General features: G+C 32.2%; 1 pseudogene across 1 annotated transcript; it reads left to right on the forward strand.

Moving 5' to 3' along the window:
* The first annotated feature begins 3,782 nt into the window (after positions 1-3,782).
* Positions 3,783-9,181, forward strand: LOC131030049 (uncharacterized; annotated as a pseudogene). Its single transcript, XR_009102862.2, has 2 exons — positions 3,783-4,876; positions 8,155-9,181. The product of XR_009102862.2 is annotated as an uncharacterized LOC131030049 (transcript).
* Positions 9,182-9,491: the final 310 nt, after the last annotated feature.

A 9,491-nucleotide genomic window follows, 5' to 3' on the forward strand; every position in this document is an offset into this window, starting at 1 on the left:
TGTAGCTGTAGTTTGTCTTGGTTGGCTGGTGGGAAAATGATTGCATTCATTCAATAGAAAGATTTTTGTATAAGATCTTTGAATTTGTGTCATATGGTTGAATTTTTGTAATGGTGCAGTTGGATTTAGAGATATTATTTAAAAGTCAATATTTGTATACTTAAAATGTGTCATAAATAAAATAATTTTATAATTAAATAAACTAAAGATATCATTTTTAATCTATAATAAATAAACTAGTCTTAAATAAAAAGATTATATAAATTAATGTAAAAAAATTCAAAATGAAATAAGTAATATAGATAAAATAAAGAATAAGATCTTTGAATTTGTGTCATATGGTTGAATTTTTGTAATGGCATAGTTGAGTTTAAGAAATTATTTAAAATTCAATATTTGTTTGCTAAAATAATTGTGATAAATAAAATAGTTTTATAGTAAATTAAAATAAAGATATCATTTTTAATATATGATAAAATAAAATAAAATAATCGTTTGTGGTATAGTGTGGTAGTTAGATCTTGATATTCTTGTTCTGGTTATCAAAGTTCAAGGATTCAAACTTCTATTGATCATTGTGATCACCAACTAAAATAAAAAGTTAATATAAATTAATATTAAAAAACTTCAAAATAAAATAAATAATATGGTTTAAATATTTTTAATAAAAAGTTGAATTTTATGTTTATGTGTGTGAATTTTTTTTAAAGTAAAACACAATACCTTTTATTTAAGTAAAATATTTTTTATTAATAAAAAGTTATATAACATTTTCTTATGTATTCATTTATATGTTTAGTTGAGGCCATAAAGGGATTTCTTCAACTTGCCAACCAACCTTTCCTTATCATTATCAACATAAGGCTCTAGTTGTGACATGTACACCTCTTCTTCCATATCATCATTCAAGAAAATAGTCTTCAAATCCATATACTCAACCTTGAGGTAATCTGATAGGTAAAATATTTACAAGTAGGGAAAAAATCTCAATGAAATAAATTTCGTCAATTTGGGAATATGTTTTGGCAACTAACCTTGCTTTGCACTTCTCCATCTTGTCATCTACATAGACTTCTTGAAAACCAATTTGCATCGAATAGGTTTTTAACTCCTAGGAAACTAAATGGAATCTCATGCACTACTCTTATTTAGTATAATCATCTTCCCATCCTTGGTAATCTTCCAATAATTACTATCATTCATTTCAAATGTTTCCTTCATAGTTTTAGGTTCATTAGTGTTTGTATTCAAAGAAAAAATACACCTAAAATTAGGTGGATTGTATCTCTTTGTTTATCTTCTCTATTGAGTGAACCTCCTAAAAATTGAGGTGGAGGTTGTTACTCATCCAAGATCTTCTATATATCCTAATAATCTCCTCCTAAATATTTAGTTCAAACTTCTTGATCTTTAGTTGTTGTATAAAAACTAACCTTGCATCATCCTTTGGTTGTTGAATAGTAAGAATCGATCTAGTCTCTTCAAAGACCACTTTATAGTTATACATAGACTTTAATTTACTGAATCCCAAAATTTGCACTCGTTGCCAATTAAGATACACTTAATTACTTTTAATTCTAACTTAGATATCTTCTCGTTGGAACATGAACGTGTGCCTCACAACCAAATACCTAGACATACAATAGTGAGGTCTTCTTCCTCATCCAAATGTCCCATGAGGTTTTCTCAAAAAAAATGTACAAGGTCTATAATCAAATAACAAGTTGTGTTAACTTCTTCTTAACATTTTTATCCAAATTAGCTTCATTGAAAATACTTCTGGCTTTCTTGATCAACTTACTATCTAGCCTCTCTATGTTAAGGGGTATATGGAGTTGTCTTATTTTATGCAATACAATTACTCTTACAAAATCTATCAAAGATCTATTGTTCAATATTCCCTACCATTTTTTGTTCCAAACACTTTGATTGCCCTATCCATCTAGTGCTCCACAAGAACCTTAAACTCTTTGAAATGGTTGAAGACCTCAAATTTATGTTTAAAAATTAAATCATATTTTTTTAGAGAAATCATCAATAAATGATACATAATACTAATATTTTGCAATTAAATATGCATGCACTAGACCAAAAGAATAATTATAAGTTAAACTAAAAATCAATATATAACTAGTGGAGATTGGATGGAATTGAACACAAATTTTCTTCCCATATATAATGCTCATAAAAATCAAAATTGAAAGATCAATAAATTAACCCCTCTACATGATTTTTTATTTTTGTCTTTAGGCCTTTCCTGCCACTTGGCCCATGTATTTATGTCACAACATGGTGCTCTTGGTTCGTAGTTTGCTTTTTAAGATAGATCATACTTAGGTACCCACACTACACATATAGGTACTATAAAGTTAGTAGTGGTTACATGTATGAGTGGTCCTAAAATTAGCAATTAATGTTGTAAAAGTTCCATTTTGCCACCAAAGTGACATGTTGACAAAGTTCTATCTTGTTATAAAAAATTCTTTAAACTTCAAGTATGTTATGTTGATTCTCATCATTCATCTTTTTAATAGATAATATGTTCTCTACCAAAATCAGGTTGGGGACAACTCGTAAGATGCCTTTGATTCTCCCATTAGAGAATATGGTCTTAAGTTGACCACATCCAATAATACTCAAAAAAGAGTTGTTCTATGAGTATGATAAATAATATAAAAAACTCCTACACATATTATCATCATCTATTTATATACCAATAGATGTAACTAGCTTACAATAATGCAAAATGATTTCAAGTGCTTAGGAGCTAAGTCCTCGTCACCCATTCCTAATGTATACAATTGGGTTCTATATAAAATTCTTATTTACCAAAGATTTAGCCTAGTATAGGTTCCTTAACTTTTTCCAAAGTTCATTTATATGGTATTTTCTTCTTATACATTTACGAGCATTGAATCCATCAAATAAAGCCTAATAAGGCTTCTAGCCTTGTTATCTAATGCATTCTCATACTTTTCCTTCATTGCCATAGGTTTATTTTTGGAGACCACAACTAATTTATTTCAATATATATGATTTTTTTCCATTTGAAGCTTCTACAATTCAAAATCTATACCATTAAATTTGTCAAACTCCAATCATAATATGCTCCCACTTTTCCTAAAAATAAAATCATTTTTATGTGCAATTCTCATTCAAACCAAGATTAATTAAAACATATATTTTATTTCATTATAAAACTATTTAATTTATCACACATTTTTTTAAACAAATATTAACTTTCAAATAATTTTGTAAACCCAACTAACACCATATAAAAAATCAACCATATGACACAAATTTAAAAATCTTATAAAAAATTCAACCAAATGACACAAATTCAAAGATTGTATACTAAAATCTTCCTCTAAACACAACTACACCATGACAAAAATTCAATCACCTTATTAAAAATCTTCCTAGTGAATGAATGCAACCGTTTACCCCACTTGCCAAAAGCTACATTAAACTAAATCAATTAATATTAATTGACCTCCAGAATTGACTGACATATACTCTCATTGAATATATCACCACCTTCGCATTTATCTCACATCCCCAACGAACAAAGTCGGACTGTAACCGCCCACGGGCCTCCCAGTCCAAGCCCTGATTGCCAAGTAAGCAAACCAGCAAGCTCCACCTGATAAGAAGCTTCCATTAAAGGCCCACAAAATAAGATCTACTGGTAAAACTGAAGAAAAAAAATGACCTGTGTCCACTGCACGACAAACAAAGGAATATCATTCTGAAAAAGATTCTTTTCCTTTGCTATTTTGAATTTGATCTGGTAAAATTTTCAAAAGCTCATGAGAAAAATCGCCACTTAACCTCAATGGTTTTACTGCCCACAACAAGAATCAATTGCCCAAGACAAAGTAGTAGGTACCTCGGTCGGACCAAACTAATCTAATAAGAATGTCCTTTCCCTGCTTACTTCAGAAAGTAAGTTAGATTCCTGTATTCTTGGTAACAGTCAAGTACTTCTACTTTATTCAAAGAGTACAAGCCCAGTACTCTTCTCTGATTAAACTTCAAATCTCGTGCAAAATCCAAATGCCCAATCCCAATTGCCTTATAATATAGTCCAATTGATTTCTGGGTACTCCAGAGGCAACCCAAAACCCCAAAAATCTTACCTTTCAGCTTCGATTTTTCGAAAATGGCGGAGACAAATGGCCACAAGATTGAAGTACCCAAATCAATCGAGACTAGCCTGAGCCACAAGGAAGAACAATGGCTTACCCAAGAGCCTCTGAGAGTAGAATTCACTGCCTCGGAATTTGACGCCTCAAAACGAAAACGCCGTCGGCGGCTCTGCGGCTGCTTCATCTCCTGCGGCGTTTTCACCATTATCCTCGGCATAATCATACTCATTCTGGCCTTGACGGTGTTCAAGACCAAGGATCCCAAAATAACCCTTAATTCCGTCAAAATTGGGCACCTCAAAACCAAAATAGATTTGGCTGCTTTGAAAGCCCATCTGAATTTGACGCTCACTGCGGACATGTCAATCAAGAACACCAACAAGGCGGCCAGTTTCAAGCATGCCAACAGCACCGCCACGATGATGTACCAGGGCAAGACTGTGGGGCAAGCCGTCATACCTGCAGGCAAATTGAAGGCTGACCAGACGGCCAGAATGAATGTTTCTGTGACGGTCTTTCTTGACGCCTTTGTGTCAAATGTTGCTCAATTGATCAATGACGCTTTCTCAGGGAGCCTGGATATGAGCGCCAAGACTCACATGACTGGGAGGGTTACTATCTTGCATCTTGTAAAGAAGCATGTCAACGTGGTTTCTTTGTGTGATATTACTGTTGATGTGTCTTCAATGAAAGTTAAGACGCAGAAGTGTAAAAATAGCTACAAGCTATGATTATTCTTCTGTTCTTGGAGAAGAGATTTTTTCAGTTTGCTTTGTAAGTTTTTACTTGTTTTAGTTGTTTTCACTCAAGTTTCTGAGTTTACAGGGGTATCTCTTATGTCAGATTTTCTGTTTGGATGTGTTTTACATCTAACAAGAACTCTGTTTGTTAGGTTGCTATATATTTGCACCCATCAAGCTGCATACAGTTTAGCCAACTCTTTTTTCAGTGCAGGAATTGGGTAGCTCTTTATAAACTGAGGTGAGGTGTGCTGATATTGGGACGATACATTTTCTGGTACTATGTCAAGTGGGGGAAGACTGGACTTCCTGATCTCGTGTCTACCACAGAAAGCTTCAGTCGTCACCACCTTAGTTTGTCCAACTCTAACACTACAATATTTCTACTCATATTTTTATTATGATTACTGTATAAATATTTATTATAACTTTATTTTCTTTGATATATATAGCAATCAAGGAATATCTTTTCTATTAAAGACATTAGATTTTCACTGTTCATGATGGTTTTTGGATTTGATCCTGTCAAGTTTTTCATTAAAGATCATCATCTACTTTCTTTTTATCTGATTATCCTCATCTGCTCTTTTACTCTCTTTTTGTTGACTTTTTCTGATTATAGATTATAAAAATATGATCTGAAATATTGATAAACAAGTTAAAGTTTTTAAGTCTAATAAAATCAAAATAATTTCTTTTTGGTGGGTTATCCTGATTAGCAGATAGAACTTGTATCCGACTGAGAAAGATTTAAGAAATTGATGATAATTGTTCTTCAAAATTACTTGAGTAAATGCCCTCTGTAGGATGATATGCAACAAGAAAGCCTGCCCCGTACCAAGCTAATGTACAATCTTTGTTTAGTATTTACCAACATTTTAGAGATCAAAACTAAATTAGTAATTGCACATCAAGAAGCAATGGGCATATTGGTAGGTGTAATACAAATTTATTATATTTAATAATCTAACTGCTGACCATTTTCTTCAACGCATGGCATATCAATTTTAGACCTATAATCGCTAATAATGTTGATACAATTAGTAACAACAAAATCACCACGACATGAAACTATCCTATTAGATCCATTTTTAGGAAACACCTTCCTTTTGGTCATTTGCATTGGAGTCACAAAATAAATTTGCTTGCCTATTTTGCAATATACTTCATTCATATCTTTGTCTAATGGTTGTCTCATATGTGTTTTTTTCTTAAAGAGGAAATGGTACACAAACAAGATAAGACCTTATTTACAAAATTTAACCCAAAGATGGAGTATTCCTAACACAATACAAAAATTAAAAGTTCAAACTACAAAACAAAAAAAATTAAAGATGAGAACGTTATTTTGAGATGCTTTCTCCCAACAATAGATTCAAAGTAAAAGATATGGGAAAACATCGAACACCCAAAAAAATCCAAGAAAGTAGCTTCAAGATATGACCACTCGTCTTTTCATTTTGCTTAAAATAAGAAGTTTTTGTTGTCATTGAAGTTTCTAAGTTTACAAGATATCTCTTATGTTAAGTTGTGCTATTAGAATATGTTTTGTAGAACTAAGAAGTCATGTATAGAATTATGTTAGGTTTTCTATATGTACCCAACACGCTGCATACAATATTCTACTCAAGTCTAATACTTTATGTTTCTACTAAGTTTTTATCATCATTATAACATGTAAATATTTTGTATAACTTTCCCCTCTTTAAAATTTAGCAATGAAGAGGTATCTCTTCTAATAAAGACATTAGATTTTCATAGTTCATGATGTTATGTAATGAAATTTTTGGATTTGATTGTATCAAATTTTTTCATTGATCTTGCTATCTATTTTTTTTATAAGATTGTAGAGTATGACTTGAAACATTGGTAAAAATTCAACAAAATCAAATATAAAAAATATAATACAATAATTTACCACTAAAATTTTAATTTTGATATTCCTTCTCCACACAATAGATTCAAAGTACAATATATGAGAAAACATCCATATCCAAAAGTATTAACAACACTTGAAACATAGAATGAGAAAAATAAAAACACAAATACTTTAATGTAGAGACTCTTTATAAAATAAGAACACTCAAGAAAATCCAAGAAAAACTACTTTTGAGACACACTACTAGACCAATTTGTATATTATAGAACAAATAATCATTAAATATGTACCACACTTTGTCCTTACATGGAATCAAGTATAAGTTGTGGCCAAACATCTCTTTCAAACATAAAGTCATATACCCTAAAAATTTAATGAGGAATTATAAAACCAAAGACTTTAGGGAAGTAGATTGAAAATCTAATTATGTCTTTAAAAAAAAACCTACAAAATAAAAGCAATATAAAAAATGTAAAGGATGTAAGTGTAACTATTGAAGAAATCCTGAATTAAAAAGCTAGTAAGGGTTGATAACACCATCATGAAGCAACAATATGAATCACTTTGTTGTCAAATTACATATTGAGAGTCACATTGATACAATTGTACCAAAAATTGAATTGAAAAACACAACATGTTATAGATTACTAAAAATGGGATTCAACAAGGTCCTATAAACTATTTTTAAGAGGCATAAGATACATATAAACACACAATGGATATAACCTATAACCCAAAGGCCAATAGCCTATCCTTGCTAAAAAGACATTCAATTTGTGCATTTGTACAAATATGGCTTATCCTCAATTAAGAAAATGGATCAATTTGATTTTTTTTTTTTCTAAAACGAGTTATGTCTTCAACTCATTGAATGTCACACTTAAGTTCTTAAAATAAATGAAATAATAATAATTTCCTTGTTAAAACCATGAATTGAATAGCTAGATATGAAGTCTAATAGAAGATTTAGCATATCAATTGCATAGAATAGGGTGAAACTCAAAAGCTTGTTAATTAGAATATAATGCACCCTAATAATCTATCCTTTAAGTGCACAAAATTATTTGTTTTGAATCATGGATTTGAACCAAAATATACAATTTTAAAATAAACAAAAAAATTATAGAACATATTTGATGTTTCACTCAACAATTGTTGCAAGAACAAATTAAAAATTGTGGGAACTATTATAAGTGTCTACTCCTTTGTAGTGTGTAACTTATCCTCTTTCATTTTGAAAGAGAGATCACAAGTTCAAATCCCACAATGAAGTAAGATACGTAGACCTCGTTTGTATTGCAGTTAGGTACCTCCAGCAAGGAGTATGAGGTAGTCCCATATTGCTCTAACCCATCTATAAACTGTACACAAATGATTGGCATAATAGACAATAAAAACCCAAAACCCCAAAAATCTAACCTTTGAGCTTCAAATTTTCACAATGGCGGAGACAAATGGCCACAAGATTGAAGTACCCAAATCAATTGAGACCAGCCTGAGCCACAAGGAAGAACAATGGCTTGCGCAAGAGCCTCTGAGAGTAGAATTCACTGCCTCAGAATTTGACACCTCAAAACGAAAACGCCGTCAGCGGCTCTGCGGCTGCTTCATCTCCTGCGGCGTTTTCACCATTATCCTGGCCATAATCATACTCGTTCTGGCCTTGACGGTGTTCAAGACCAAGGATCCGGAAATAACCCTCAATTCCGTCAAAATTGGTGACATCAAAACCAAAATAGATGTGGCTGCTTTGACGGTCCACCTGAACTTGACGCTCACTGCGGACATGTCAATCAAGAACACCAACAAGGCGGCCAGTTTCAGGCATGCCAATGGCACCACCATGATGATGTACCAGGGGTGACTGTGGGGCAGGCCGTCATACCTGCGGGCAAATTGAAGGCTAAGAAGACGGCCAGAATGAATGTTTCTGTGACGGTCTTTCTTGTCGCCTTTGTGTCAAGTGCTTCTCAATTGATCAATGACGCTTTTGCAGGGAGCCTGAATATAAGCACCAGGACTCACATGGCTGGGAGGGTTACCATCTTGCATCTTATAAAGAGGCATGTCAACGTAGTTGCTTTGTGTGATATTACTGTTGATGTTATTTCAATGAATGTTAAGTTCCAGAAGTGTAAAAACAGCTACAAGCTACGACCAATCTTGTGTTCTTGGAGGAGAGATTTTTTCAGTTTGTTTAATAAGTTCTTACTGTTTTTACTTGTTTTCACTGAAGTTTCCGATTTTACAGTGGTATCTCTTATGCCAGGTTTTCTGTTGGGATGTGTTTTAGTTCTAACAGGAATTCTGTTTATCTCATATGCCAGGTTTTCTGTTGGAATGTGGTTTACATATAACAGGAATTCTGTTTGTTAGGTTGCTATGTGCACCAACAAGCTGCATTTTCTATTTTTAGACTGCTTATCTAGTTGTTTTTTAGACTGTATTGATCAGGTAGCCTCTTTATAAACTGTAGTGTGTTGATTTTGATATGATACATCTTCTGGTATCTTATGGGTAGGGGGAGACTGGACCTCCTGACGTCGTGTGTACTACAGAAATCTTTTGTGAATTGAACCACAATTGAACCAGTCCCAATACTTTCGTTTGTCTAACTCTAACACTACAATATTTCTACTCAGATTCTTATTATGATTACTATATAAATATTTATTGTAACTTTCTTTTCTTCGATATATAGCAATCAAGGAATATCTTTTCTAT

The sequence above is a fragment of the Cryptomeria japonica genome, chromosome 7 (genome assembly GCF_030272615.1).
Source record: "Cryptomeria japonica chromosome 7, Sugi_1.0, whole genome shotgun sequence".
In the NCBI taxonomy this organism is placed as follows: domain Eukaryota; kingdom Viridiplantae; phylum Streptophyta; class Pinopsida; order Cupressales; family Cupressaceae; genus Cryptomeria; species Cryptomeria japonica.